Consider the following 5,491-nt stretch of genomic DNA (forward strand, 5'->3'; position numbering starts at 1 on the left):
TGTGTAGGAAAGAGAGAGAGAGCGTGGTGTGTGTGTGTGTGTAGAGGAAAGAGAGAGAGAGAGAGAGGTGTGTGTGTAGGAAATAGAGAGAGAGAGAGCGGTGTGTGTGTGTAGGAAAGAGAGAGAGAGAGAGAGAGAGAGAGAGAGAGAGAGAGAGAGAGAGAGAGAGAGAGAGAGAAATGTGTGTGTGTGTGTAGGTAATCAAAGAGAGAGAGAGAGAGAGAGAGAGAGAGAGAGAGAGAGAGAGAGAGAGAATTAATGTATGCTTAGGAAATTAAAATTAAAGAAAAAAAATTAAAGAGAGAAATGAAATGAAATGTTATATTAACGTCTTCGAAAGGCCAAAGTGACCTATGAGACATGAGACAAGAAAGTTACAATGTGATGGATCTGATACAAAGTCAGAGTAAGAAGATGACAAAATAAAATATTATGGAATCCTAAACTGCTGGGTGTGGACTAAACGGCTAAACGAGCTCGTTGGGATAGGTAGATCTCCTCCATGGTCAGTACTTTGATCGGGCGTTGTGCATGTCGAGCCAAAGTGACCTAGCTAGATCCTCTGATGCAGCCTCTGTCGATGTTGTGTAGTCCTCCGCAGTCGTGGGCGTCTAGATCTCCCTAGATCAGTCGCTCGTTCGATCATTAGAGAGAGAGGGAGAGAGAGAGAGAGAGAGAGAGAGAGAGAGAGAGAGAGAGAGAGAGAGAGAGAGAGAGAGAGAGAGAGAGAGAGAGAGAGAGAGAGAGAGAGAGACAAGGGGAAGTGGAGCTCCAGGAGTTATGGCAGAGAAATAGGAAAATAGAGAAATAGAGAGAGATAGGAAAATAGGGAAATAGAGAGAGAAAGAGAGATAGCGAGAGCGAGATCGAGAGAGAGAGAGAGAAAGAGAGATAGCGAGAGCGAGATCGAGAGAGAAAGAACGAGAGATAGGGTATGTAGACAGAGAAGAAACTATGGAACTAAAAGAGGCAAAGGGGTTTTGCCTGCTACATGCATTGCCATGTACACCTGGGAGTGCACGTATGTGTCTACCCATATAGGATTTGACCAATAAAGACGAGATTTTGACCCGGTGGTCCTGATCTCTGTACACCTCTGGACCGAGGTGTACGGAGATTGTGCAAGACTAGAGAATGTGAGGTAGTTTACATTGTGAGGAGTATATATATATATATATATATATATATATATATATATATTAAAACAACATTCATAATCATTATAGATGGCAACGTCATCAACTAACATGGAGGAAAAGATTGCATGCTCGTGCATGCTCTGCAAGTATCAAATCCTGCGCAAGCGTAGGATATGTAATGAGCATGTGCACAAGTACGGAGAGTTTGCTAGAGAAACCGTACAAAATCTGCGATACAACTCCTACGGAACGGGCATTGATTTCCGCGACATAGCACCTACATCTGAGAGAGAGAGAGAAAAAAGATTATGCGTGAAGGTCCGACCAATATAGAGCCACGGATGGAAGCAGAAAAGGGCTTACAGACAGAAGACGACGGCATGGAGGAGATGCTGGATGCCTTCTTCCAGACAAGCGAGGAGAACGTGAACGAAGCAGCACCAGAAGCCGTGCGTCTATCTCCTGAAGACATGTTGAGGAAGTTGGCACGTCAACCAATCTATGAAGGCGCCAAAATATCTATGCTTCGTACTTGTCTGGCGTTTTTGAATCTTCAGTCAGTGTACGGGTGGTCAGATGTAAGCGTCACTGCTTTGTTTAGGTACGTAATTTACAAAAGAGATTTTCCAATTGCAACGGTGATGTGCTCGGAGAGCTTTTTAATTTAATGTGGCTTAAACAGGTTATTGCGGGAGCAACTTCTCCCGGCTGGCAATGAAATGCCCCCCTCCAAGCCAGACGCAAAGCAACTTCTAACCTCAGTTGGCTTGGACTACAACAAGATTCATGCATGTCCAAATGATTGCATTCTTTTTCGCAATGAATTCGCACATTGTCTGTCGTGTCCTAAGTGCGGAGCAATGCACTACAAACAAGATGCAGTTGGCGAGACAGTGCCAGCTAAAGTGTTGTGGCATTTCCCTATTATTCCTAGGATAAAAAACATGTTTCGTTGTGGTTCCATTGCAAAGTTGATGCGGTGGCATTCTACGAATAGATCCATTGACGCAACATTTAGGGTGCCCGCTGATTCAAAGGCTTGGAGGCACATTGAAGATACCTGGCCACATTTTAAGAGTGAACTACGCAATTTGCGTTTGGGCATGGAAATGGATGGAGTCAATCCATTTGGCTTGAGAAGCTCGTCATGGAGCACTTGGCCTGTGTGCCTTATCAATTACAACCTCCCGCCGTGGCTTGCTATCAAGAAGGGTCATTTGATTTTAAGCTTGATTGTACCTGGTAAGTTCAAGGCAAAAAACATGGATGTTTATCTAGCTCCGCTAGTTGACGAGCTCCAGGAGTTATGGCATGGGATCAACATAGCAGATGCGGTTGAACCAGTAGGACAACAACATGCAAGGATCCATGGACTTCTTATGTGGACTATGCATGATTGGCCAGGATACGGAGAAGCTTCTGGTAATGGTTATTGATTTACAAAATTCTCGCTATTCGCAAGCCCTTTGCCTTGGCCTGATTCATGCTTTGATATATGCAGGACTAACAACTTCGGGATACAATGCATGTCCAATTTGCAGGCATTCTTTGGATGTGCGCTATTCTACCTCTCTTCGAAAGACAATTTATCAAGGCCACCACCGTTATCTTCAGATGGCCATCACTTGCACGAAGGCCAGCTTGGTCGCGTCGAATGTCGTCCTATGCATGTACAAGAGTGGCGTCGCCGATGGGAGCAACATGAGGGGCAACCTGTTCCAGGAATGAAACGTTTGTCCATTCTCCATACGTTGCCGTACTGGGGTGATCTACTAATTAACCATTTGCTGGATCCAATGCATATATTCAAGAATGTGGGAGAGCTCCTCTGGAAGACAATCATGGGAATGAAAGACAATCAAGCTTCACGAGATGATTTGCAGTCGGTTGGAAAGATACCAGATCTGTGGCCTTTCACCAATGCAGCTGGTCAAACAAAACTTCCAAGAGCGCCATGGGTATTGCTAAAAAACGAAGAGCAACAAGTGAAAAGGGTGATTTCGGAGTTCAGGACGCCAACAGGATATATGCGATGTCTCAAGACATCATTTACCCGTGACGATCAATTGTCAGGGTTGAAATCGCACGACTGGCATAAGTTCTTGCAATTCATTCTTCCAATTGCGATCAAGGGGTGTTTAACGGAGGAAGTGCGGACCTGCATATACAAGATTCAGAGCTAGTGCGGTGGATCTCTTCCAAGGAGATATGGGAGGAATCTATTGCAGTCGCAAGGGCTAACTCCATTGAGGCAGTTTGCATGATTGAGAAGTATCTACCCACGAGCTGCCTAACTATCCAAATGCACTTGCCCGTCCATGTAGTAGATGAGGTTGCAGTGGCAGGTACATTCCACAGCCGTTGGATGTTCTTTCTAGAGCGGTTCATGAAAACACTTAAGGGTTTTGTTCGCCAAAAAGCGCGTTCAAAGGGGAGCATGGCAGAAGGATGGCTGGTGCAAGAGTCTCTTGTATTGACGACCGAATTTCTATCCGTTTCTGACCCAGAAATGCCTCGACTGTGGAGCGATGAGGAGGATGCAAGACTGGTGGGAGAGGAGCCGCAAGGGCAAGGGGTGCCGAAGAAAATGAACCTGGCCATGCGAGAAAAGATCATAAAGTTCTGTATACTAAATTCAGCACCGATGCAAAAATGGCTTGAAAGGTACGAAGAAGAGAAAGAGAGACGCAATCTAGAGCGACAGGATTTCAGGCGAAGTCGAACGACTAGAGGCTTACCCTTGCCAGACTATCTCGCTCCTCTACTTGAATTCCCTACAATGGCATGGTTGGACAAGACAGTGAGAGCAGCTCGACAGATCGGAGAACCCATATCTCTAGAAGAGGAAGAGCTGGCTATTGGATGTGACTGGAAGTATCATACATACATGGCACTGTGGTTGCATGGAAAGCATTTCAGAACACAACAAATTGACAGCAGAAGAAACACGTTTGACATTCGGGTAATGGTTAGTTTTATGCAGAAGAGCAGGGCGAGTGCTAGAGACATGAATGAGAGCACTAGCAACCTGGATTATTGTGGTCTAGTGTCAGATATCTTGAAAGTAAGCTTCAGGCGGTTTGAGATGTTTTTGTTGGATGTGAAGTGGTTCAAGGTGATTACTTCTGGTTGCAATGCAACGGTACGCAGAGATGGAAACAAACTTGTGCAAATAGATTCTACAAAGATTTGGACAGATGCGAGCGACACATTTGCTCTCCCCAAACATTGCGAGCAAGTGGTCTGTGTACCGGACCCTCGAGAGCGACAATGGTGGTTTGTGGTTCAGGTTGCTCCAAGAAATAAATAAGTATTTGAAGGGCAAGATCTCCTGGAGGAAAGTCAGACAGACGACGTCCATACTACTGTGACATTAGATGACATGGACGAAGGTATGGGAGAGGAAGCTGACAGATATACGAGGGATGACGCAGACGAGCCAGAATTGACACTTGTAGATGAAGATGCAATGGATGAAGACAATCTGCCAGAATGAGTTGGGGCAGAGTTATGTTTGCAATTAGAGATAGACGATGATACGGTGCAAGATCTTATCGATGATGCCTCACTCGTCGAGGCCTAGGCCTGTAAGTGTTTGTGTGAAGACTTTGATTTAAAATTAAGCTTAAAGTTAATTTAAACAAGTGTGTTCTGACGCTTTATTTTACTTTCTTTGTGCAGGACTTTAGTATGGCAGACGAGATTCGAGATCCCGCTTCCATGAGTGCAAATGCATTCATGGGCTTCGTTACACGGATGACGCCTGCTCAGATGGCAGAGGCTTCTCAGTACTGGGTAGCCAGAGGCACGGGTACTACGCCTCCGGGCTTCACACCCGAGGGTTCGACGTCTAGGGGGGGGACGCCTATGGGTACGACGCCTTCTTCTCCCATCACGGTCGCTTCGACACCTAGGGGTGGGACAGAGGCGGGTACGTCCTCATCTCCGCAGCACAAGCGTACTCGCTGATCTCGGCGATCGTCAGGTGGAGGTGGTGGTTGCTGTGGAGGAGGGTGCACAGATGCTTCGACCCCTCCTCGCTCACGACCCCCGTCCTACCCAGGCACACCTCTCGACACACCTCTTGGCACACCTCGGACACCTTTGGGGGGCACATGATCCTAGTGCCTCCAAGCTCTATACTGTACGGGGAGATGGTTCTGTTGACATGGATAGAGTCGGGACTGAGATGCGACAGCGGATTCGCCAGCTCGTGGAGCTGCAGTTTTCGACCAGCATTCTGACGTCCTGGGATCAACAAGAAAAGGAAAAAGTCACTTACATAGTGGAGACCATCCTGAGAGCGTACCAGCCTGCTTCGGGTTCTTCCGTTGTTTCGGTGCGGTGGATCA

General features: G+C 46.5%; 1 pseudogene; it reads left to right on the top strand.

Moving 5' to 3' along the window:
- Nucleotides 1-4,026: 4,026 nt before the first annotated feature.
- LOC147430860 (uncharacterized) lies at nucleotides 4,027-4,722 on the top strand (annotated as a pseudogene).
- The last annotated feature ends 769 nt before the right edge of the window (nucleotides 4,723-5,491 follow it).

The sequence above is a fragment of the Adiantum capillus-veneris genome, chromosome 21, assembly GCF_014529385.1.
Source record: "Adiantum capillus-veneris isolate H3 chromosome 21, ASM1452938v2, whole genome shotgun sequence".
NCBI classification, from domain to species: domain Eukaryota; kingdom Viridiplantae; phylum Streptophyta; class Polypodiopsida; order Polypodiales; family Pteridaceae; genus Adiantum; species Adiantum capillus-veneris.